The sequence below is a fragment of the Nycticebus coucang genome, chromosome 18 (assembly GCF_027406575.1).
Source record: "Nycticebus coucang isolate mNycCou1 chromosome 18, mNycCou1.pri, whole genome shotgun sequence".
Taxonomy (NCBI): Eukaryota; Metazoa; Chordata; class Mammalia; order Primates; family Lorisidae; genus Nycticebus; species Nycticebus coucang.
The window spans coordinates 12,392,770-12,419,609 of NC_069797.1; the positions used below are offsets into that span (position 1 = coordinate 12,392,770).

Sequence of the window (26,840 nt, forward strand, 5' to 3'; positions counted from 1 at the left end):
TTTAATTTCAGGGAACTTTATTGATGTTACATGACAAGGTGGGGCTCCCTAGGCCCCTCCCATTCTTTAGGGGGGCTGGTGTGGAAACTGTGTTGAGGGGAGATTCTCAGTGAGGTGGGGGGCTGAGTAGGCAGGGGCACCCCAGCAGCTAAGGGCCTTTCTCTTCCTCTCCTTCTCTGGCTGGGGCTGGTGGTCTGGAGGTTCTTACTTCTTGGAAGCCATGTAGGCCATAAGATCCACCACCCTGTTGCTGTAGCCAAATTCATTAGCATACCTGGCAATGAGTTTGACAAAGTGGTCATTGAGGGCAATGCCAGCCCCAGCATCAAAGGTGGAAGAACGGGTGTCACTGTTGAAGTCAGAAGAGACGACCTGGTGTTCGGTGTAACCCAGGATGCCCTTGAGGGGGCCCTCTGATGCCTGCTTCACCACCTTCTTGATATCATCTTATTTGGCAGCCTTCTCTAGATGGCAGGAGAGATCCATGACCAACATGTTGGCAGTGGGGACATGGAAGGCCATGCCAGTAAGCTTCCCATTCAGCTCAGGGGTGACCTTGCCCGCAGCCTTGGCTGCGCCAGTTGAGGCAGGGATGATGTTCTGGAGAGCCCCATGACCAACATGCCACAACTTCCCAGAGGGGCCATCCATGGTCTTCTGGGTGGCAGTGATGGCATGGACTGTGGTCATGAGTCCCTCCACAATGCTGAAGTTGTCATGGATGACCTTAGCCAAGAGGGCTAAGCAGTAGGTGGTGCAGGAGGCATTGCTGACAATGCTGAGGCTGTTTTTGTACCTCTCGTGGTTCACATCCATCACAAACATGGGGGCATCAGCAGAAGGGGCAGAGATGATGACCCCTTTGGCACCCCCCTGTAGCTGAACCCCAGCCTTCTCCATAGTGATGAAGATGCCAGTGGACTCCACAACATACTCAGCACCTGCCTCAGGTGATCTCGCTCCTGGAAGGTGGTATGGGATTTCCATTGATGATAAGCTTCCCGTTCTCAGTCTTCACTGTGCCATGGAATTTGCCATGGGTGGAATCATACTGGAATATGCAGACCATGTAGTTGAGGTCAATGAAAGGGTCATTGATGGCGACAATATCCACTTTACCAGAGTTAAAAGCAGCCCTGGTGATCAGGCGCCTAATATGACCAAAGCCTAAATTTATTCCATCCTTCACTTTCACTATGGTGCCTCAGGGATGTGGCTGGTGCTGCACTAGAAGTGGCTGTCTGATGAGTGGGAGAACCAGAGAGCCAGGAGCCTAGTTGTATTAAAGGTTTATTAGTAAAAATAATAGTCTCTCCTTCCCCCCAATTGCCTCCTTTCCCAGAGGAAACTGCTCTCAGAACTTTTTTTTTTTTTTGAGACAGAGTCTCACTATGTTGCTCTCAGTCCATGGCGTCACAGCTCACAGCAACCTCAAATTCTTGGGCTTAAGCGATTCTCTTGCCTCAGCCTCCCAACTAGCTGGGACTATAGGCGCCCACCACAGCGCCCGGCTATTTTTGTTGTTGTTGTTGTTGTTGTTGTAGCTGTGTCATTATTGCTTTAGCTGGCTTGGGCTGGGTTTGAACCAGTCAGCCTCGGTGTATATGGCTGGCACCCTAACCACTGAGCTATGGGCACTGCCCTGCTCTCAGAACTTTTGAGTGGTTCTTGTGCTCACTGTGCCTCTGAGTGTCTAATGGCTGGTCTCTTGGCTGCTCGGCTGGGAAGCTCATGATGTTCACCTGCCTACTGCTGTTGAGCAGGTAGCTCCCACTCTGTGCCCCCCTTAGTACCCACATGGACCCTTCAGAGCTCTCACCCTCCATTGGAATCAGGTCATGGTTTAAATGAGATCAAAATGTCAGCCTTGGTGGTGCATGCTTGGCTCTTGCTTTGAGGAAAAGCTTGTGCAGCTGCAAAGACTGTGGAGTGGGTTGTAAGCCCCCAGCCATGGCACCTTTGGAAACCGGTGGCATCTGAGCTGAGGCAATGCTCTCCCAGGGAAGCCCCCAACCAGTGAGTGGGTACAGCGGGTCCTGGAGCTCCCAGAAGGGTGGTCTTTGTATCACAGTTTGCCATATCCCTGCCCAGGCCTCCTCCAGCCTATCTCCCCCCTCATGACTTTCACAGGTGTCCCTCACTAGTGTCCTCTTGATATTCTGAATTCATCTCATGACAACTCCCTGGATGACCTGGACTGACATGCCCAATGTCCACCGTGCACTTTCTGATACCCAAGTAAACACCACTCACAGTGACCATGTGGCATATGCAGATAAAATATCCTTTCCTTGGTTTTGTTCCATTTGAATGTATTTATTCCTAATTCAACCTCAAGCCTTCTGCCAGTTGTCTAAATCTACTGTCATTTCTTTTGTTTACCTCATGTGCTCTGTCAGTTTAATCTTCTTTTTCTTTTTTGAGACAGAGTCTCACTATGTTGCCCTTGGTAGAGTGCTGTCGCATCACAGCTCACAGCAACCTCCAACTCTTGGGCTTAAGTGATTCTCTTGCCTCAGCCTCCCCAAGTAGCTGGGACTATAGGCACCCACCACAGCACCCGGCATTTTTTTTTTTTTGGTTGTAGTTGCCATTGTTGTTCAGCTGGCCCAGGCTGGCTCTGAACCCGCCTGCCTCGGTGTATGTGGCTGATGCCGTAACCACTGCGCTATGGGCACCGAACCAGTTTAGTCTTCTTGATGGAATCTCTTGAAGGGTGCCTTCTGCCCATTCCAATTTGGACTGGCTGTCCCCTCTGCCCCAGGCACAGCGTAGAGTGTTCCAGGCACTCCCTCTGCATTACCTTTGATCACTCTTTCTCTCTCTCAAGTGATGGATCTGTTGTTTCCTGTGATTTCCTCTTTCTTGGTTTTCTTTCCTATTTTGATAGAACTTATCTTCCACCCTTGCTGAGAAGGACATATGGGAAGTAAATTTCATAAGACTTTTCATGTCTGAAAATGCCTTTTGTCCACCTTCCTATTTGTCTATAGTTTGGCTGGGCAAAAAATTGAAGGCTGGAAGTACCATCATGTGTCACTTAACAATGGAGAATGAGTCCTTACTCAACTTGTGGGTCACGACCCATAGGAACTGTATTAAAGGGTCACAGTATTAGGAAGGTTGAGAACCACTGCCTTAGGTGATGTTGTCATTATGAGAGCATCACAGTGTACTTGTGCAAGCCTAGGTGGCATGGCCCACCCCTACTGCACACATAGGCTATATGGTACAGTCTGCTGCTCCTAGGTCACAAATCTGTACAGCATATCACTGTACAGGCAATGGCAACACAATGGTGAGTACCTGTGTATCTTAATACATCTAAACATAGAAAAGGTACAGTAGGCTCGGTGCCTAAGCTCAGTGGTTAAGGCACCAGTCATGGGGCTGGTGAATTTGAACCCAGCCTGGACCTGCTAAACAACAATGAAAATAACAACAACATAGTAGCCAGGCATTGTGGTGGGCACCTGTAGTCCCAGCTACTTAGGAGTCTGAGGCAAGAGAATTGCTTAAGCCTGAGAGTTTGAGGTTGTTGTGAACAGTGATGCCACAGCAGTCTACCGAGGGTGACATAGTGAGACTTTGTCTCAAAAAAAAAAAAAAAAAAAAAAGATACAGTAAAAATGTTATCATAATCTCTTGGGACCACCGTCATATATAGGGTCTGTCATTGACCAAAATATCACTGGCACATGACTAATTTATTTCAAGGGCATTGTACCATTGCTCTCTAGTTTCCAATGTTGCTGTTGAAAAGTCTAAAGTTAGTCTGCTTTCTGCTCCTTTGTATGCGAATTCTTCTCACACACGCACCTTTGGGTCTTCTATTTATCTCTAATCTTTATGCCAGTGTGCTTTGATGTGAATTTGTTTTCATTCATCATTATGGTGAGTTCTCTCAATCTTTGAAGTCTGTCCTTCAGTTCTGGGATATTTTCTTGAATTATATGATTGATGGTTTCTTTCCCTTCATTTTTATTTTGTGGAACTCCTGCAACTCAGGTGTTGGCTCTCCTGTATGGATCTGATGCATTTTCTTATTTTTTTCTCTTCTATTTTCTATCTATCTCATTGTTCTTAGAGATTTCTTTCAATTTTATTTTCTGTTACATTGATATTTAAATTTCTACGTGTATATATGTGTAAATCTATGTACTACATTTGAAGTCTGACAATTAAGTTCATGAACTTGCCACCTATGCTTATGTTGGCTGCACTGTTCAAACAGCTTGGTAAGGTTTCATAACCTTGGTACTTCAGTGTCTCATAGCTATGTTCATGTCAACATGTGACAGCATCTTGCTGAGTGGTGTTCATTATTGCTGCATGTTTTTGTGTGCCATCATGAGAATGTTGGAGCTTGAGTTAAAGCAATGAACAAACATTAGTTTAATCTTGGCAAGAGTGGAAGTGAACTCAGGGACATGTTAGTCCAAGTTCATGAAGACAATGCGTCCATTAACATGGATTTAAATGTTTTTCTCAGGGGACAGAAAACATTAATGAAGAATTCATTGATGAAGAAAGGTCAGAGTAGCCAATAATGAGCAGAAATGACAAAAACCTTGTGAACATTTGTCAAATTTAACATTGAAATCATTGGCTGACTGTGAGAAGCATAGCAGACCAAGTAAACATTGATAGGGAAACAGGTTAATCTTCACTGAAAATCTTGGCATGAGAAAGGTGTGGCTCTTGCATCACGATAATGCACCAACTTACATGGCACTGTCTGTGAGGGAGTTTTAGCCAGTAAACAAATAGCTGCATTGGAACACCCTGTCTACTCACCTGGTCTGGCTCCCAAAGACTTTCTTCTTTACCCAAAGATAAAGGAATATTGAAAGGAAGACATTCTGGGTGGTGCCTATGGCTTGGGACCACTGGCTCCACATACGGAGGATGGTGGGTTCAAACTCGGCCCTGACCAAACTGCAACAAAAAATAGCTGGGCAAGAGAATTGCCTAAGCCCAGGAGTTGGAGGTTGCCGTGAGCTGTGTGATGCCATGGCACTCTACCGAGGGTAATAAAGTGAGACTCTACAAAAAAAAAAAAAAGAGGAAGGAAGACATTTTGATGATATTCAGGACATCAAGGGTAATATTGCTGGGAGAATGGGGATTGAAGACCCCATTCTTGGCAAAGGAAAGCACCCCTAGAAAAAGCGGAAAACTAAAAAGCAAGCTGATTGAGTTGGAACAAAGAAAAGTCAGCTAGTTTACATTTAAGCTAGCCGCTAGTAAGCTTCTTGCCTTTTCTGAAATTCTAGCCTGTTGGGGATATAGCTTACAAACACCCTGCTGGGTCTGTGAACACTCTAAGGAGAGTAATGGCCATAGAAGAGATTATAGCAAGTCCTAGAAAAGATACATCTTCTAGGGCATTTCCTGCCCATTAAACAGGCAAAGCAGATACCCATTGTGGAGATTTGCATTTGCTTGGGGCAGAGACCAGGGGAGTAGCTCGAACTCTGAGATATGGGCAGAAGAGCTTATATCCCTTATCACAGAGGAAAATCCCCTGTGGTGGTGATGGGAGGCAAATGCCTCCCTCCCACCCATCCCTCAGAGGAAATTAATGCCAGTGGCATTTTTTATTCCACAGAGAACTAGCAGAGCTTAACACTTCCCTAGAGATCTGTGTATGTGACCTCAAGCAGGAGGCTCTCCCGATACAAGGCTCAGATTTCAGATTATTGAAGGCTACTCTTCAGGTTAATAATAATAGTAGGAGCTAATATGATCAATGTGAGAAACTGCTGACACCTTTGTTCCCTCCCTCATCTTACCCTGTGGGCAAATAGACTTCAATACAATCAGAGTGGAGCAAACACTCTGGGCCATTGCCAGAAGCCCACAAACAGGCGATGGACCCCTGAGCTCCCACCTTTAATTCTACTCTGTCTCATGTCTCTTTCTTTACTGTTGTTTCTAACTCGATATTTCTTCAGTCAATTACCACCAGTTTCCACAGGTCTCAGGGAACACTTCTGTCGGGGTGGGATGCCAACAAATATGACAACAGCTCTGATGGTCATTCCAGAAAAAGAGTTCCAAAATTGCTTTGAAAGGTGGACTAGGCACTGATGTTGGTGCATAGCTCCCAAGGGAGGACTTTGAAGATGACTGTAGTGATATTCAGCAATGAGGTATGTTGCACTTTATCTAGGATGGGTTTGTGAACTTAAATGTCTATAAATATAACATAATATATAACACATATTATAATATGTGAATAATATAACATAAAATATGTAATATTAAAATAATGTATAGGTGGATAATTTACATGGGCCCTTTTCTGAATATTCCTTTTTTATTGCACCTTGTTCTTTTTTTTTTTTTTGAGACAGAGTCTCATTTTATTGCCCTTGGTAGAGTGCTGTGGTGTCATAGCTCACAGCAACCTCAAACTCTTGGGTTCAAGTGATTCTCTTGCCTCAGCCTCCAGAGTAGCTGAGACTACAGGCACCCGCCACAAGGCCCAGCCATTTTTAGAGACAAGGTCTCACTCTGGCTCAGGCTGATCTGGAATCTGTGAGCTCAAACAATCCACTCACCTCGGCCTCCCAAGTGCTGGGATTACAGCCACCATGCCCAGCTTGCACCTTGTTTTTGATTTATGGTTGTAGTTCTCTCACCTCTCTGGGGATGTTAATGAGGTTCTTGCTAATTTTTGACATTTTTTCCTCTTCTTTTTTTTCTTTTCTTTTTTTTTTTTGAGACAGAATCACTGTGTCTTCCAGGCTAGAGTGAAGTGGCATCATAACTCACTGCAACCTCAAACTCCTGGGCTCTACCTCCTGCCTCAGCCTCTTGAGCTGGGAATAAAGGCTCAGACTAGCATGATCAGCTAATTTTTTCTATTTTATGTTGCTCAGACTGGTCTGTAACTCCTGGCCTTAAGCAATCCTCCCACCCAAGTGTGAGGAATATAGGTGTGAGGCACCTGTGCCCATGCCTTGGCCTGACATTCTGTTCTTCATACAGAATCCCTGTTTCTTTTTTGTTGCTTTTTCTTTCTTCAGGACTTTTGCGCACCCATTATGCCCCAAGTATGTTGCACTTCATGTGTTATGTTGAGCATTTATAATTGTTCTGTAAAAATATTCTTTAAGAGCATTGCTGACTCATCTCTTATATTGCTTTTTAAGGGCTGCCATAACAAAGAACCGCAGCCTGAGTGGGACAGAAGTTTATTTTCTCACAGTTTGAAGGCTAGAAATCCAAGACCAAGGTGTCAGCAGGGTTTCCTTCTGAGGCCTCTCTCCTTGACTAGTAGATGGTGTCTTCTTCTCCCTGTGTCTTCACGCAGTCTTCCCTCAGTACGTGTCTGTTCAAATTTCTTCTTCTCATGTGGACACCAGTTATATTGGATTAAGGCCATCCATATGACCTCATTAACTTAATTACCTCTTTAAAGACCCTTCCTCCAAATACAGTCACATTCTGAGGTACTAGAGGTTAGGACTTCACTGCAAAACTTTGGGAGGGGAGCAGTGCCTGTGGCTGAGGCAAGAGAATTGCCTAAGCCCAGGAGTTGGAGGTTGCAGTGAGCTGTGACGCCACAGCACTCTATCGAGTGACTCTGTCTCTAAAAACAAACAACCGACCAACCAAAAAAAAAAAAACAACAACTTTGGGAGGGGGACACAATTCAGCACGTAACACCCACTATACTCCTGAACCCCCACTTGCTTCATGGAAATATCTGCCCCAAAGTCACCAGCCACCTTCTGTTGCGAAGTCCCTTAGACAGAGGTTGTTTTGTTCTCCCTAGTTGGTTCTTGCAACAGCATGTCACCCCGGAGCTCACTTATTTCTCCTTGAAATTCCACCCTCCTTTCATTACTTGGGTCTCCTTTCTTGCCAGTTTCCTCCCACACCTCTGCCTGCTCTGTCCTGAGATCCCTGTCTTCTCATCGCAACTGGTTCCTCAAAACCTGAGCATCCCCAGAGCTTGTCTGGCCTCCCCTTTTAGCTCTACCAAGACCGTGAGGTCCAGCGACCACTTGTTTCAGGATGGCACTGGGAAGATAGGTAGGAGAACTGTTAAAAAGCCAGATTTCCAGACAGTATCCAAAGCTGTTGGGGGTGGAGTCTCTGAGGGTAAGGCTCAGGAGTCTTCCTCTTTAATAAGATCCCCTCATAATCCCCATGTACCTCAAATAGTGGCCAATATTCACAAAGCAGCCAGCAGGCATGGCTCTAAGCACTTGGCATGTATGAACTCACTGACTCTTTTTGCATCTTCCAGTGTCACACAACCATGAGTGGCAGTGCTCAGATCTGAGTCCAGGCTACTGGCTTCAGAGCCCATGAGGCAAACCACCCCCGTAGATTGTCACCAAGGTTTCAAAGCTACTGCGCTGGATACCCATTCCTCTGGCAGCTCTAAGCCTTCAGATTTGAGTTCTGGGCCCTATCACCAGCCCAGAACTATCCCTTAGAATGGCTGACCCTCATGCCCAGGAGCCCGAGGGCTCTGCCTGGATGTCTCTCAGGCACATCCAACCCAGCCCATCCTAGACCTATTCACTTTACTCCCAAAGTGCTCCTGCCCCAGCACCAAGTCTCAACTGGCTGACAGCCTCACCCCTTTCTCTCCCTCTTCTCCCACATTTTTTCCCCAGGCATGGACTTCCTCAGCCTCACCTCTCCTTCCTGTCCCCTCCTCCTCTGCTCTCTCCTGACTTGACTGCACCTCTTTCTGGCCACAGCCCCTCTCCTGACCCTTCTCCCTGGCAGCCCTGGGAGTTTTCTGAACACTCCATTCCCCTGCTCAGGACCCACCTTGGGCTGCCCATAACCATCAGATTAAGTTCTAACACCCCTTTTTTGTCCCTTGGATGGCCCATGGCCATCAGATTAAATTCCAACCCCGTTTCCTGGCACTCAGGGCACACCCAGCTTACTCTCTCAGCCAGCCACTCTGGACAGTCTGAAGTTCCTGGAAGGTGTCATGTGGCTTCGAGCTTCTCTGGTGGCCTTTCGTCTGCCTGGTGTAGGATAATATTTAGAAATAAACATATCCTACATCAAGCACACAAAGTGAACTCAGTGTGAGTTTAAAATGGCTTGCTATTTTTCCAGAGGCTTAAGGGACCTGGGCCCCCCTGGAACACATGCAGAGTTAGCTCGCCTGGAGTTAAAAATTCCACAAGCCAATTCTCTGAAGCTGTGCACCCCGTGAAGCCTGAGATCAAAGGGCATGCCGCCCTTCCTCAGAGATATGGGCCAGAAGGTTGACATATTGTCAGAGGTCTATAGGTGCTCTGCCCTGAGGAAAAGACACAGTCCTTACTTCATACTGAGTAAACTGAGTGAACGCTTGAAGATACTCTTCCATTAACTCTGTTCCCTTGTGGCTACTTTCTTCTTTCTGATCTTTATTTAGATACTTGCCCAGAGATTAGTCAGTGTCTAGAAGAAGATGTTTACTGCAAAAATGATTGTGTTGATATGGTAACAGGATATTCCCTTTCAAGTTAATTTCAGATAGGTAAAATGAGGTAATGGTGAAACTAACAGATGATAGATTGTGTATGTGACTAGAAAGGTATAAAATCAAAACCCTAAATAAAGAATTTTGCTACACGCCATCCCATACCGTGTAGTCTGTTTCTTGACTTAATAATTACAGGAGTAAGTTTATACCCACAGCAAAGCTGCTGTTCGTTTGTGTCTCCCATCTGGCAACACCTGGTATGCTCTTTCCCCTTTTCTTTGCAGTTAACTCATTCTTTCTTTCCTTCTTAAACTTTTAATGGAGGCAAAATTCACATCACATAAAATTCACAATTTTAGTCATTTTAAAGTGTTCAATTCAGGGGATATTCACAATGTTGTACAACCACCACTCTCCAGTTCCAGAACATTATTATTACCCCAAAGGGTAAAGCCGAAGCCACAGCCCCTGGCAACCCTGAGTCTTCATGGCTTTGCCCCCTTCTGGGATCTTGCACTGTGTGGCCTTTCCTGTCTGCGGCTTAGGCTTAGGTCTGCCCATGCCATAACATGGGTCAGGATTCAGTCTTTCATCTTTCTACCTCCTTCGCTGTTTAAGGTTGAATAATACCTACTGCATGGACGTGCCCTGTTTTGTCACCCATTTATCCACTGACGGATGCCAGGTCATTGGCACTTTGGGGCTATTAGAACTAACGCTGCTGTGAACGCTTCTGTGGACAGTGCGTACCTAGGAGTGGGACTGTGGGTCCCGCGGTCACTCCGTATTTTCCTTTGGGAATGACCGACACTCGGCTTTCCCGGAGGCTGCTGTCCTCCGCACCCGCCTCCCGCGGCAAGGTTCCCCTTTCTCTGCATCCCGCCGCTTATTTCCGTTTGTTTGTTATCACCATCTAGCCGGCGGGAAGTTCTGTCACCTTGTGGCGTAAATGCGTCCTTGCCCTTCAAAACTTCATGCCGGGGTCTGTCACCTCCTCCAGGAAGACTTGCTGGACCCTGGCCTAGGGGGGGTCTCCTTGGGCTTCCAGCAGCCTCTGAGGCATCGCTGGACCCAGGAATAAGAGTGGTTCCTCCGCTGTTGTCCCCATACACGCCAGGTCACTCAAGGATGCTGAGCTTGCCCAGGGCTGGGATTGCATTGCTGGGGGAGTCCCTCAGCTACTGTCCTGACTAGACCCGTGTGGGGTTTAATGTCCTACATATTTCGCTCAGCCCAGCCCCAGATGTTCCAAAGGACCCACTACCTGCCTTGCCCCCACACGGCCTGGGAGGAGAGGGTGAGTGCCTGTGTTTTGCTCCCCATGCCGGCTAGAGCTAGGTGGGGGGTCATCTAGTTCCTGCTCTGGGTCAGGGGCCCATCATTCAGGCCACTGGTGCCTGGGGTGAAGGGGGGTGTTGGATTGGGGGCTTGAGCCCTGAAGTTTTGTGAGACCGGGTCTGTGGCCTGATTGGTTCTGAGTGACAGTGGACAAGCCACTCCCACTCCCAGGTTTGGGGTCCATACCTGAAATGGGGCATCCAACCGCCCACTGTAGCAGGTGCTGTGGGTGTAACAGAACACGGCAGGCTGGGGCTTGACAACAGAATCTCAGTGTCTAACAGCCCGGAGGCCTGAATTCCAAGTCAAGGTGTCAGCAGGGCAGGCTCCTTCCAAGGGCTGGGCGGGAGAGTCTACTCTGGGCCTCCCCTTGGAGTGTAGGTGCTGCCTTACCCTTGTGTCTTCACCTCCTCTTTCCTTTCCATATGTCTCTGTGTCCCAATTTCCCCTTATTATAAGGACACCAGTTGTATTGGATTAGGACCCACCCTACTGACCTCATTTTAATCTGAATCTTAACATTTAAGTCTATAAAGACCCTGTCTCCACATAAGGTTACAGGGTCAAACCAACATTGGATAGAAAATATTCCAAAAAATAAAAAATATATAACAATAAAAATAATACAAATAAAAAACCAACACAACTGTTTTGATAGGATGTATGTTGTAAGTAAGCCAGAGATGACTGAGAATACCATAGAAAGTGTGTAGGTTATGTGACAATACTACACCATTTTATATCAGTACTTGAGCATCTGTGGATTTTAGTATCTGAGGGGCCCTGCAACCAATCTCCTGAGGATACCAAAGGATGACTGTATTTCTGAGGCCTCAGGGGTTAGTACTTCAAATAAGAATTTGAGGAGACAGAATTCAATCCTTAACAATCCCCCAGATTAATGATTTCCCCTCAGCTCCTTCTTGGGCTCTGCTCCAAGGGAGACCTTGTCCTGCTGAGGCTTGTGCAAGCTGACTGCTATGCCCAGGGCCCTGGACACAACACCCAGCACAGCAGGCAAAATCCTGGACCTGTGAAGTTCACGGTTGGGACAGGGAAGGAGGCAGAACAGGCCGCAAAAATGTAATGTAATTTATGTAATTTTAGATAGTGGGATTATCAAATGGATGATGGCAGAGGGTGTGCCTGGGGAGACTACTTTAGCCCAGAGTGATCAGAGAAGGCCTCACTGAGGAGGGGACGTCTGAATGAGGCCACACATGGTGAGAAGACTCCAGCCATGGCAGGTGTCGGGGAAGAGCATGCTTGCTGGAAGGAACAGCAAAATGGAGGTGGCCCTCCCCCTCATGCCCTCCTTCCCCAACTACCAGCTCCCACAGACCAAGAAAAGCCAAGGGGCAGAGCCTTAGAGAGGCCAGCCAGGCTCCTGAACCAAGAGCAACCGTTAAGGATGCTCAGTCCTCAGGAAGAACATGGAGCTTCTTTTGATCCTCTGAAGGGCTGTCAGAGAGCAAAGGAGTTGGATGAACTCTTCGTGGAGGTAGGAGGAAAAGCAAGGGTGGATGTGACAAGGAGAGAGCAGGAAGTACTTTGTGATGAAGACCTACAGAGAACGAACTCCTCACCCCCAGCAGGAATTAAAGCTCAGGTTTAACCATCTCCTGGCAGGATACTGTGGAGAGGACTGGCTATCATATGGGAGGGCACTCCAAAAGTCTGAGTTCACTGCCAGAAACACCCAGGCAGGACCAGCGCTCTGATTTTCAACTGTGGTAACATACTGGGCCTTCTCTTCTAGCCCTTTTATGAATTCAAAGAAAATAACTCTGCCCTTGGCCTCAAACGTCATGGGATCTGAGGACCATTTCCCCATCTCCCACCAGGTGGCGGTGTTTGCCTGGTGTTGAGGGAGGCTGACTTGAACTCCCACAGGCATTTTCAATAGGCTGGGGAATAGAGATGAGACCAGGTTCAGAGGGCTCAGGAACAGCCAGATGGAGCATTGCCCCAGTGTGGAAAATCCTTACTGACCTCAGTGATGGGCTCACAGGCATGTGGGTATAGCATGGCCTCATTAGAAGGGTCAGCGTAGATGGGAGACCTACTCTCAGCTCTGTCACCTGCCAGTTTTGTGACATTGAGTAAGTCACCTCTCTTTCCTCCCCCATAAATTGGGAACTGGTAAAAAATCTTGGGATTTTTCCAAGAGGATTCAAATCAGTCCACAGTGCCTGGCATGGAGCATTTTGTCAATGATGGAAGACCTGTCCAGTAAAACCCAAGCTCTCAGAATCTACATTCCCAGAGAGCCTCTGGGGGCCCTTCTCTCATCGGGATCAGAGGTGGAGAGTAGACAGTGGGAACTGGGACTGGCTGTGAAGGCCCCAGGTGCACCCAGGCCAGTGAGGCTCCTGCTAGGCAAGGGCTCCTTTGGCCCACTCAAGCAGGTTTTCTGACCCTAACTGCACAGGAAATTGGACTTTTGCAGAAAATGCTGCTCCTTCCCTCCTCATGATTTGCCTTTCTTATTTGATTCGTTGATAAAAATTAACAGAGGTTGTAAAATTCCTCAAAAGTGTTTACTGTAGAAGGGGAGGTTTTCTGTAGTCCCATTACTGGGGCTAAGTGCTGGCAGGAATTTGGTGTGAATTCCCTTGTGATTTTTTCTAAGCATATGCCTAAGGTCCACATTCATATAAAAGTTATTAGTACTAATGAAAAATGAAAATGTCCATTCATTCATTCCCTCATTCACTCATGCATTCACCCTGTGCTGGGCACTGAAGCTCACTGAAGGGTGCAGTGAGAAACCAGGCCCTTGATCGGCCGCGTGGGGCTCACCTTCTGGTTGGGAGTGACAAAGACTAAATAGATATGAACAGGTGCTGGCGCCTGGTAAAGCAGAGGAAGGGAGACTGTGTTTGTTTCCTGCTGTGATAAGTTACTACAAACAACAGAAATTTTTCCTCACAGTTCTGGAGACCAGATGCCTCAAATCAGTACCACTGGGCAAAATCCAGGTGTCTGCAGGGCTATACTCCCTGTGAGGCTCCAGAGCAAAATCTATTTTTGCCTTTTCCAGCTTCCAGATGCTGTTGGCCTGCTTGGCTTGTAATCACACACCCCAGTCTTCAAGACCAGCATCTTCAAAGCTGTCTCAGCTCTGTCTTCACATTGTCTCCTCTTATGTGTGTGGTCTGTCAGGTCACCTCCTCTGCCCACCCCTTTCTATAGGGACCCATGTAATTATATACAGGACCCACCTTGATAATCCAGGACAATCTCATCTCAAAATTCTCAGTTCCACCTGCAAAGACACACCCACCTTGCCATATAAGGAAACCATCTCAGTCTATTTTCTGTTACTGTAACAGAATACTACAGACAGAGTAATTTACAAACATAGGTTTATTTGGCTCACAGTTCTGGGGAGCTGTGTCAGCTTAGGTCTCTCTTTTTATAAAGCCACCGGTCCCATCATCAGGCACCACTGTGATGACTTATCGAATCCTGCTCATTTCCCAAAAGCCCACTTCCAATCAGCATAGGAGTTTGGTGATTAAGTTTCCAACACATAAAATTTGGGAGACACATTCAGATCAGGCATTCTACCCTTAAAATTCATATTTTTCTCATATACAAAATACATTCATTCTATCCTGATAGCTCCAAATCTTAACTCATCTTGACTCCTTCCAGCACCAACTCCTAAATCCAAAATCTCATTTGAATCAGCTAAGGCATGATTCATCCTGAGGCAAATTTCCCCAGCTGTGAACCTGTGAAATCAAACAATCTCCTTCCAAATACAAGGGTGACAAGGCAGACACAGGACAGACACTCTCACCCTGAAAGGCAGAGGTAGGCAAAAAGAAAGGGCTACTCATCCCCAGTCAGACCAAAACCCAACAGAGCAGACATTAAATCTTAAGACTACAGAAAAATCTTTCACTCAGTGTGCTGCTTCCTGGACATATAGCTGGGGGGTGTCTCCTAAGGCCTCAGGCAGCCCCACCTGATGGCTTTGCTGAGACCAGCTCAGGATTCGGCTCTCCTAGCCTGGCACTGTACACTGGTGGCTCTACAGTTCTGGGGTCTTGGTGGTGGCCCTGCTGCCACAGCTTCACTAGGCACCGGGGACTCTGGGCAGCGGCTCCCACTGTTTGAATCTAAGTGGAGGCTGCCATGCCTTCTATGAGCCTGCAGAATTAGCACTACGTGGACACTGCCAAGGCTTGTGGCTTATATCGTCTTGGTCAGGCTGCACCTGGGGCCACTTAAGTCACAGCTGGAGGGCTGAGGAGTGCTGTGCCAGAATGCAGAGAACAGAGATACCAGTGGCCCTGGGCAATAAGCCTGTGAAGGGTGCTCCAGCCTGACTTCAAAACCATTTTTCTCTCCTCTGGGCCTGTGATAGGGGAACAGCCTTGAAGTTCCCTGAAATGCCCTTGGGGTCTTTTCCCTCTCTCTCTATACTAATCTTCTTAGTGAACACTTTCTGGGCCACACCCTTGGTTTCCTTTCCAGAACATGCTTTTTCACTCTACATGGCTAGGCTGAGAGTTTTCCAAATCTTTCTGCTTTGCTTCTCTTTTGATTATTAATTACATCTTTAAGTAATTCTTTCCCCTCTTACAGCTTAATGTAAGTAGTTACAAGTAGCTGTGCAGCAGCCTGAATGCTTTGTTGCTTAGTATTTCTTCTGCCAGATATCCTAATTTGTTCCTAAGTTATGCATTCATAAAGCCCTCAGCATGGACACCATCCAGCCAAGTTCTTGCTGAATGACCTTTCCTCCCGTCTCCAACACCTTGTTCCCCAGTTCCACCCTGAGACCTCATCAGAATGGCCTTTACGGTCCATATTTCTTTTCTTTTTTCTTTTTCTATTTTTTTTGAGACAGAGTCACAAGCTGTGGCCCTGGGTAGTGTGCCGTGGCGTTACAGCTCACAGCAACCTCAAACTCTTGGGTTTAAGCGATTCTCTTGCTTCAGTGTCCCAAGTAGCTGGGACTACAGGTGCCTGCCACAACGCCTGGCTATTTTTGTTGTTGTCATTGTTGTTTAGCAGGTCCGGGCCATGTTTGAACCTGCCAGCCCCAGTGCACGTGGCTGGTGCCCTAACCACTGAGTATGAGCATCGAGCCTACTATCCATATTTCTATCCTCTCAGAACCAGGTTAAGAGCTCCAGACTTTTCCTAGTCATCTTGTTTTCTGAGCCCCCATCAGAATTGCCTAAAGCATTGTGTCCGAGGCAAATTAGAGGCTTTTTCTAGCTGCTCCTCCAAATTCTTCCAGCCCCTTGGGGTAATAGAACCCATTACCCAGGTCCAGACTGTTTCCACATTTTCAGGTATATTATTGGCTCTACTCCTTGGTACTGGTTTTTTTAGTCTGTTTTCCATGTGTGTAACAATACTACAAACTGGGTGATTTACAAACCACAGAAGTTTATTTAGCTCGTGGTTCTGGAGAGTGGGAAATACAAGAGCATGATGTTGTCATCTGGTGGGAGGCTGGGGGCAACATCATGACATGGCACGGGACAGCAGAGGCCAGTCAACTCAGGTCTCTCTACCTCTTCTTACGAAGCTACCAGTTCCATCATGGGGTGCCAGTGTGATGACTAATCGAATCCTAATTACCTGCCAAAGGCCCCACTTCCAATTGACACAGGAGTTAGTGTTTAAAACACATAAAATACAGGAGATACATTCAAACCTAGTGGACACCTTCAAGGGTTCCAGGAAAAGCACGTGGACATTTTTGAGGGCAATTTTTCAGAGTGTTTATGGCAGATGCAGGTGCTATTTCAGATACAGGGACCACTAAGACAGAGCCTGGAGGAAGTGATGGGGAGGCTGAGCAGCCCCACCCAGAGCTTGACACATGGTAGGTGCTCCAAGATGAACGATTTATTGTTCACCAAGAAATAAATGAACAAGCCACTGACAGATGTCTCTCTGAACATAAATGTGTGCCTTAGTTGCTGACCCAATACTGGCCAAACAGTAAGGCCTGGGAGTGAGGCTTTGGTCCTGCATCTGTCTTCCTGACAGAGCTGAGCTGGCTGGGACCCTCCCCCACTCTGGGCAGATCTGTTTGCTGGGGGTCTCCCAGTGTAATCCTACCCTGTCACTGGTCAGTGACAGTGCTCCTCAGTGAATGCGCTGTGGCCAGTGCAGGAATGGGGATGTGTGTTGTCAGGGCCCAGTTCTTGTCCTAGCCCCCTACCTCTTACTATGTGACACCAGCAAAGTGTCCTTCTCTGGTCATTGAGTGATAACCACCTCCTAGACACTGGTGTCCTTGGCTCCATTCTTCCTCTAGGCTCCATGAAACAAGCTCCCCAAGCCCTGATGCCTGGTCCCCAGGAGAGCTGCTCCAAGGACCTGTTGCTCCCCTAGGCTGCCTGCTTCCTGGAAGCTGGCAGGGATGCAGCGTGGGGCCTTGCTAGAAAGGAGCTGCCCAGCATTGGTGAGCCAGGCTAGCCTTGGCCAGGTGTCTCGCCACCCATCTCCACACCCTGGTGCTGAAATCAGAGGCTCTGCACCTGCAATACATTTTCCCTGCCTCCTCCAGTCTCTCTTTGAAGGTGTTAGGGACTGTAGCTGGTGCCTAACAAAGGTCCTTTGGGTGCTTCCACAACCATGTTTGACAATAACTAATGTGTATCCAGCATTTTCTAGGAGCCTGCACTGTGCTAAGCATCCTCCTACACACTCGATCTTAGCCAAAAGGCCGAGAAGCGATAAGCATCCTCCTAACTGCTCAACAAGGCATTCACTCATTTTCAAAAAGAAACCACATGGAGAGGGTCAGTCACTCACCATGGTCACCATCCAGGAAGTGGCAGAGTCAGGAACTAGCTCTGGACCTGCCTGGATCCTGAGCTCACCAGTGCCCTGCTGAGACCTCTCCTTGAGGTCTCAGACCTGTGGTTCTTGCCCTGTGGGTTGTCTCAGGCTGTTGGAGGGGCAGGGTCAATGGTGGGGCTTTCTATCCACTAGGAGCAGCCCTCAACCGGTGCCCATGGCAATAGGTGAGTAAACGCCCCACCAGGCGGGACGTTGGAGGGTGCTCCACTCTGCCTCTGCCAGGCCTATGGCTTGAGGATGTTCCCTTCACTGAGTCTCCCCTTCCCTGCCTTGCTGCCCCAGTCTCCTGCCAGTGCTTCCTGGGTGTGGGTCACCTCCCAAATAGATCACTGCTTCAGAGGCCCCCAGGCCCGGCCTGGCTCACTCGCTCGTGGAGTCTCATTTTCTCCTCCAGCGGCCCCTGGATATATGTATTCCTGGTCCTGTTTTACGGGGGAGACACAGAGCCTCAAATGCCTGAGCTGCCTTGCTGGAGACTGGTCACTCTGCCAAGAAGTGGCAGGGCTGAAGCCCCTACTTGAGTTGACCCCCTGGCGGTTCCTGTAGTCCTCGGACTGGATTTCCCAGAATGTTTCCACAACTTACCCAAACCATTTTGGCTCAGAGGCTGTCTCTAGGCAGGCAAGGGCTCTGGCTGGGCTAGGCTGAGGACTACAGTAACCATTCTCCCCAACCCCCAAAGGCAAGATTTTCCTGGCTGGGGCAAGATGCCCCAGGGCACCAGGATTGGAAGTTGTTCACTGTACCGTCCTGGAAGCCCTCAGCCCCCCTTTTGCCAGAAATGGCTTCCCTTGACAGGTTCCGGGAGTCCAGGGCAGCCCAATCTAATCTGAAGAGGCCAGGTCACGAGCCCCCCCTCCAATAGCCCCCTCAGCTGCTGCAGGGCAGCTGAGACCCTCAGTGCCAGCCCCACCGGCAGTGCTCCAGGAGCCCGTCATGTGGGAAGCCTGGCCTCTGAGCTCAGCTGGCTTGGGGTTGAAAATTGCTGTCCATGAGGACATCTGCTGCTTCTCCTTCTGGGGCAGAGCTCTCCTGGGGGTGGCAGTGGGCCACAGAGAATGGAGAAACCACAGCAGGTGTGGAGACCACTGGATCCAATGTTCGATGTGGGGGCTGTGATTTTCAGTGACACAAGGAGAAACATTTGCAAAGTTAGCATTTTTTTAAATACCTGGTAGAAAAAAATATGCATATAGCATCAAATGTGATCCGATGAGGTGGATCACTTAAGAAGTGGATCAAACAAAAAATATTAAGTGAAGGATGCTATGATTGGGACTGGTTTGCACACATGTACTAGATTGGAAAAAAATAAGTGTGACAATAACAAGTATGGTTGAGGACACTGAGCAGCAGAGCCCCTCACCTCCTGAGGGGTGTGAACTGGTGCAGCCACTTTAGGGGACAGTTGGGTCTTGTGTGTAAAGGTGAAGTTGTGCCTTTCTGCTTCTGGAACTACAGTGTGCCCATGAATCCCCTGGAGATGCTTGTGGCAGGGCCCTGGCCCTGCCACTGGAATCTAGGGCCAGATTCCAGAGGTCTGGGTGAGCCCAGAGAGGCCAACGCTGCAGGCCCTGACTCCTGCATACATGCTCCGGGGGCAGGACCCGGAATGTTCTTCATGGCACTGTTGGTGATAGCACAACCCAGAAACAACCCAAATGGCTACCATCAGGACACCAGATAAGTGAATTGTGACTTTGCATGGTGGAACCCTGCACAGCCCATAGAGGGCTAGGCCTGCATCGGGGCAGGTCTCCCACATCCAGGATGGACTCTCCACTTCTAAGGGCTGAAAGAGTCCAAGGCTATTAGATTGGGAACATTCTAGTTCCTGGTAAGAGGGATCGCGTTGCTGAGCAGAGGGTGACTGTGAGGTTTTCCAGGCCCTGACATGTTGGGAGCCTTCTGGTTCAAATCCCAGCTCTGCTATGTGACCTTGTACAAGCTTCAGGCCTCAGTTTCCTCATCTGTAAAATGCGGATGGCAGAGACCCCTAACCTCAGAGTGTTGGTGTAAAGATTAAATTAAACACCAGCCTGGCCCTGGCCCTGCCACTGGGGCTGCAGCCTTGCTCCTGGTCTCCCTCTGCCTCTAGCCTCCATCTGGGCTGGGTGATGGCCAGGGGTGCTGGGATTTGGATTTGCCCTCTCCCTCCTGTCTCTCCACTCGGCTCCCTCTACCCTGTGGCCTGTCCTCTTCAGGACCTTAGTTCCTGCCTCCAGGCCTTTACACTGCTGTGTCTCCCACCCTACTTCTCTTTCTGTCTGCAGTTCTCAGCTCAACTGTCACCTCCTTAGAAAGGCCTTCTCTGGACACCCTCCTTGAAGTTGGCATGTGATCCCTTTCTGTGACATTGCCAGCTTAAAATGGAAGGGTTCCTTGCTAATTGGTTCTTGCTGTGTCTTGGCTCATGTGTTGGCTTTTCTTGCCTAAGTGAGTGCCAGGTGCTGGCACACAGTGGTGCTCACAACATGCGTGCCATCAATGAGCCCTCACCAGGGAATAGGTGGGAGGAAGGAGGACTGGGTAAGGGAGAGCAAGAGAGAACAGGAAACGGAACGACTGTGCACACAGTGATGTTCCTGGGCTGGGGTCTGAGGGGGACATGTGCCCTGCAAGGAGAAGGGCTGGACAGCACTGGACCTCCAGGTGGCTGCTTATGAAGGGAAGGGGCAGCTCTTTCATCACTGGGCCCGTCTTGGGGCCGGATAGAGCCTAGGCCTTCGGCCAGAGTGGCCAGAGGGGATTGTGGTGGTTTGGCCAATGGCTTCTGGTCCAAGGGCAGTCTGTAGGGGAAAGATCCCAGGCGGAGCTGGAGGTTCAGCTCCAGACAGGCCCACAGGGGCAATGTGGGCACGTCTGGCCCCTCTCATCCTCAATTGGAACATCAGTAAAATAGTTGGTTCCTAAGACACCTTCCTGGCTATAAAGACCGACCCCTTGATCCAACTCCTTAGAGGCCCTTTGAACCTCGGTCTCATAATTACTTGGGTAGGGGACTAGGAGAGAGAGCTCTTTCCTCCTTCACTCAGGACCCTCAGACTCACTCCAGCCACATCCTGGTTGGAGCACCTCATGTGGAGAGGGGCCACGCTTTTCTTCTCATTCCTTGCTGCCAGTGTAGGAGCTAAGTCATCATTCTTTTATTTTATTTTATTTGTGATGTGTTCTCAATACCTCCAGTCCTCTCCTGTCCCCTCCCCTGCTGGGAATCCCACTTAAAGAGGCTGACATTTGGTTCTTAGCTATGTATCTAGACATGTAAAAGCTCACAGTGTGGTTTGTATGGCTTTTTACCAGCATTGTGCTCCGTTTCATGTGACTTTAATTGAACACCCTGATCTATCCCTGCTTGTCAAGATCATTACTTGTCCCCTTCCTGGAACCCTACAAGTGGCACCCGTCACATTCTCGTCTCTATTCACCTAATGATGGGTGTCTATGTGGGATTACATGTGGGGGAAAGTGTGGCCTCACCGTGATGGTTTACTCTGTGGAACACAAAGTGGACCCCACCTCACACCATTGCAAAGGAAGAGTCCCAATTAATAAAAGATATAACTGGAAAAGGTAAAACTGACTTTAGGGAGGGGTATCTTTCCCCAAGGGCCACCAAAGCAGAAAATTAAATCTTACTTCCCCAGAAAAAGAGAAGGGCAGGAACAAGGCTGCAGGATGATTTCACAGACCAGAGGCCCGATGGAGCGAACCATTTTAACAACAGATCTCGCCACAATGATACCTGGCTGGGCTTTGAGGTGAAAACAACCATCAGCAACTTACCTGGCTACAGTGGGGCCTTTCAAAATCAGGGCCCTCGCTATTCTCCTTGGCACACAGAAGAGTGCTTCCTGACCTAGGTCAGGTCCATGCTGTTCCGTGACCACTACTACCAGGTCACCTGGTACATGTCCTAGAGTCCCTGTGCCGACTGTGGGTGGCAAGTAGCTGCCTTTCTGGCCACACATGAAAATGTGAGCTTGACCAGCTACACTGCCTGCCTCTACTACTTCTGGACACAGGATTACCACCAGGGGCTGCTCAGGATGTTTGAGGAAGGGACTCAGGTGTACATCATGTCCTCTAAAGAATTTCAACACCGCTGGGAAAACTTTGTGGACCACTGGGGAATGCGTTGGGTCATGCGTTGGAACAGACTGAAAAAATATTATGAGATCCCGGCACCCAGCTGAATGAGATTCTCAGTGACCCGATGGAGCGAATGTCTCCAAACACATTCTACAAGCAGTTCAACAACACACCTGCCCTTCTTGGGCAGAAGGACACCTGGCTCTGCTTCGAGGTGAAAGGAAGGGAGAACAGCAACTCACCTGGCTCCTTCCGGGGGGGGGGGTAGGGAAGGTGGGGAGTTGTCTTCTGAAACCAGGTCTTACCTTTTCTCATGCAGAAGAGGGCTTCCTCACTTGGTTCCAGAAGGAGGTGCCCCCTGACCTCCACTACGAGGTCACCTGGTACATATCCTGGAGTCCCTGTGCTCACTGTGCATGGCACGTGGTGAACTTTCTGACCAGTAACCCAAATGTGAGCTTGACCATCTTTTCTGCCTGCCTCTGCTACATATATTGCTCAGAAATACAGCAGGGCCTTCGCAGGGTGTGTCAGGAAGGGGCCAAAGGGCACATCATGTCCCTTAAAGAATTTACATACTGTTGGGCCAAGTTTGTGTACAATTCAGGAATGCGATTCGTGCCTTGGTACCAGTTCAATGAAAATTATCAATTACTGGTTACTCAGCTGGAGAAGATTCTCAGCCTCTGAGACGACCTGCTTCAGTCCAGGATGGTCACCTACCACTGCTGCTACTGGTGGAACTTGCCAGTACTCTGAACCCTTACCAGTGCCAATGGACCTTCTGGAAGAGCAATAGCTAACATTTCCCCTTTTTATAAAACTCCCAACCTTCTCTTTGTTCTGAGTGTTTGCCCTGAATTTTAATTTCCTCTTCCTAAATACAACATTAAAGGGAAAGAGTCACCTCTAAAAAAAAAAAAGAAAGAAAGAAAGAAAAGGTAAAACTATGTCCTAGATAAAGCTAATAGAAATAAATATTGGCTCATTTTTATTGTGACTCTGGGGTGGAAGAGATGTCTTAAATGACCCTCAATGCCCTAGACATTAAGTAAAAGGAAAAACCTGTGAAAGAGGAGTTGAACGAGAGTAGCACTGCCTCCGACTGTAGAGATAGGAAGGAGTTCTGCTTCATGAAGCCTCCTTCATAAAAAATTAAATGTCAAATTGTAGACTGGAAGAAAATATTTTTGGTAATTAAAACCATCAAGGATAAAAAATTGCTGGAATAAATTGGAGAAGACATAAATAAATGGAAAGGCATCTGGTATTCATGGATTAGGAGAATTAATGTTGTTAAAATGCCAATATTACCTAAAGAAATCTACAGATTTAATGCATCCCTATCAAATCCCAACAGCCTTTTTTGTAGAAATGGAAAAGTTAATTCTAAATTCATATGGAATTGCAAGTGACCATAAATGGCCAAGCAATACTGAAAAAGAACAAAGTTGGAGGACTTTGAATTTCCTGATTTTTAAACTTGCTACAAAGTTACAATAATCAAAAATGGTGTGGTACTGGCATAAAGACAGACATAAAACTATGGAATAAAATTGAGAATGCAGAAATAAACCCATTCACCTACCACCAATTGATTTTTGACAAGGGTGCCAAGACTGTTCAATGGGGGAAGGAATAATCTCTTCAACAAATGGTTCTGAGATGGGTGTGGGGGTCTAACACCTAAAATCCTAGCACTCTGGGAGGCCAAGATGGGTGGATCTCTTGAGCTCAGGAGTTTGAGACCAGACTGAGCAAGAGTGAGACCCAGTCTCTACTAAAAATAGAAAAACTATCTGGGCATTGTGGTGAGCACCTATAGTTTCAGCTACTCAGGAGACTGAAGCAGGAGGATCATTTGTGTCTAGGAATTTGAGGTTTCTGTGAGCTAGGCTATTGCCATGGTACTCTAGCCTGGGTGACAAAGTAAGACTCTGTCTCAAGAAAACCAAAAAACAAAACAAAAAAAAACAAATGGTCTGGGACAATTCAATTTCATATCTACATGCAAAAGAATGAAGTTGGATCCCTACCTCAAGAATGAAGTTGGATCCCTACCTCAAGAATGAAGTTGAATCCCTACCTCACACCATATTAAAAAATTGGCTCAAAATAGATTAAAGACCTAAACTCAGGCAGGCATGGTGGTACACTCCTGTAGTCCCAGCTACTCAGGAGGCTGAAGTGGGAGGATCACTGTGATCACACACATGTCAATAGTCACTGCACCCTGGAAACATAGTGAGACCCTATCTCTTTAACAAAAAAAAAAAAAAAGATAGGCTGGGTATGGTGCCTCACACCTATAATCCCAGCACCCTGGGGGACAAGGTGGGAGGATTGCTTGAGGTCAGGAGTTTGAAATCAGCCTAGGGAAAGTCGTAAGATTCTCTCTCTCTCTACAGAAAATATAAAAAATGACCAGATGTGGTGGTGTACAGCTGAAATCCCAGTTACTGAGGAGGTTGAGGCAGGATGATCTCTTTACTTGAGCCCAAGAGTTGGAGGCTATAGTGAGCGATGATCATACCATTGTACTCCAGTTGGGTAACACAGCAGGACCCTGTTCCCCCACAAAGTAAAAAAGACCAAAAATTTAAGCTAAAACTATAAAACTCTTAGAAGAAAACATAGGTATAAATCTTCATGACCTTGAATTTGGTCATGAATTCCTAGATATGACACCAAAGACGTGAGCAACAAAAGAGTAAATAGATAAACTGGATCTCATCAACAGGAAAAAAAAATTGTGTGTCAAAGTGCACCATAGATTGAATATCCTTATCCAAAATTCTTGGGACCAGAAGTATTTCAGATTTTGAATTTTTTCAGATTTTTGCATTATACTTACCCAGTTGGGCATCCCGTATCTGAAAATCCAAAATTCAAAATGCTTCAATGAGCATTTCCTTTGAGTATCATGTTGGCACTCAAAAAGTTTTATAATTTTGGAGCATTTCAGATTTCAGACTTTTATTTAGAGACGCCGAACCTGTATCAACAGAATGAAAAGATAGCCCACAGAATATGGGAAAATATTGAAAATCATACATTTGATGAGTGTCTGGTATCCAGAATGTGTAAAGAACTCTCATAACTCAGCAACCCAATTTGAAAAGAGGCAAAGGTCTTGAATAGACATTTTTCCAAAGAATAGATACAAATGGCTAACATACATGAAAAGATGTTCAACATCATTAGCTGTTAAGGAAATGTAAGTCAAAGCCATAGTGATATACCACACTTTACACCTACTAAAATGGTAAAATAATTTTTTTTTTTGGTAAAATAATTTTTTTTTTTTTTTTTTTTGTAGAGACAGAGTCTCACTGTACCGCCCTCAGGTAGAGTGCCGTGGCGTCACACGGCTCACAGCAACCTCTAACTCCTGGGCTTCCGCGATTCTCTTGCCTCAGCCTCCCTAGTAGCTGGGACTACAGGCGCCCGCCACAACGCCCGGCTATTTTTTTTTTTTTGTTGTTGCAGTTTGACCGGGGCTGGGTTTGAACCCGCCACCCTCGGCATGTGGGGCCGGCGCCCTACTCGCTGAGCCACAGGCGCCGCCCGGTAAAATAATTTTTTTAAAAGCAAAAAGATAATGAATGTTAGTGAGGATGTGGAAAAAAATGGAACCTTCATATGGTGATGGGAATGCAAAATGGTGCAGCCACTATGGAAAACATCTGGTTGGTTCCCTAAACAGTTAAATAGAGTTACCGCATGAGCCAGGAATTCCATGCCTAGATGAGTTGCATGCTCAAAAGAATTGAAAATAAGCCCTCAAAAAAATACTCATACACAAATATATATAGCAGCACTATTTACAACAGCTAAAAGATGTAAGAAGACCGAATGCCCAACAACAGCTAAATGAATAAAGAAAATGTAGCAGAGTCATATGATGGAATATTATTCAGCCATGCAAAGGAATGAAGTACTGACACAGGCTACAACATAGATAAACCTCAAAAACATTATGCTAACTCAAGAAAGCCAGGCATAAAGGGTGGTGCCTGTAGCTTAAGCTGCTAAGGCGGGTTCGAATCCAGCCCAGGACTGCCAAACAATGACAACTACAACCAAAAAATATCTGGGTGTTGTGGTGGGCACCTGTGGTCCCAGCTACTCGGGAGGCTAAGGCAAGAGAATTGCTTAAGCCCAGGAGTTGGAGGTTGCTGTGAGCTGTGACGCCACAGCACTCTATCCAGGGTGATAGCTTGAGGCTCTGTCTCAAAAAAAAAAAAAAGTCAAGCACAAAGGTTGCATATTATATTATTCCATTTATAGGAAATTTCTGAATAGGTAACTCTTTAGAGATAGCCAGTGTTGGTTACCAAGAGCTATGAGGAGTGGAGGATGGGGAGTAACTGCTAATAGGCTCTGGGTTCCCTTTTGGGGCAGTGCAAATGTTTCAGAAGTAGATAGAGGTTATACAACATTGTAAATGTACTAAATGTCACTGAAGTATACACTTTAAAATGGCTAATTTTATTTTATGTAAACTTCACAAACCAAACAACCAACAAAGTATTCATAGCTAGTTCTTTCAAAGAACTCCTGCAAACAAAACAGGAAAAGGCAGAAAACTTAACAGAAAAAAATGGGCAAGATATATGAGTGGGCAACTGACAGAAAGAACCCAACTGAATGATGAGTGTGTGAGAAAATGTTTGAGCTAGTAAAATTAGAGATGTGCAAATTCCAGCCACAATGTAGTCCTCCCTCCGCCTACTGGGCCACAGCAACTACAGTGGATAATGGCCATTATGAGCTGGTGACACGAGTGAAGCAGTACTCTCCGCCCCACTGACCGTGTGTCTCCTCTGCCTCAGTTACCCTTTGCTGTCTCTAGAAAAGGAAAGAACAAAAGAAGCAACAAGCTTGTCCATAGTCCCAGCTGCTCAGGAGACCCAGGCGGGAGGATTGCTGGAGCCCAGGGGATTGAGGATACAGATAGTGTAGGACTGGCAAATCGAAACCAACAGACTCTTGCACCTAGACTACAGAGGAAGGAATTTTTAATTGCTGATGAGAACTTAGTGGGCTCAAGGTGTAAAACACTGAGTCCACCAGTTGTTCTCACAAAGCTTTTTATACAGTTTTAGCTCAGTTA

At 47.1% G+C, this 26,840-nt stretch overlaps 1 pseudogene; it reads right to left on the reverse strand.

Moving 5' to 3' along the window:
• Positions 1 to 204: 204 nt before the first annotated feature.
• Positions 205 to 24,590, reverse strand: LOC128571013 (glyceraldehyde-3-phosphate dehydrogenase-like; annotated as a pseudogene).
• Positions 24,591 to 26,840: the final 2,250 nt, after the last annotated feature.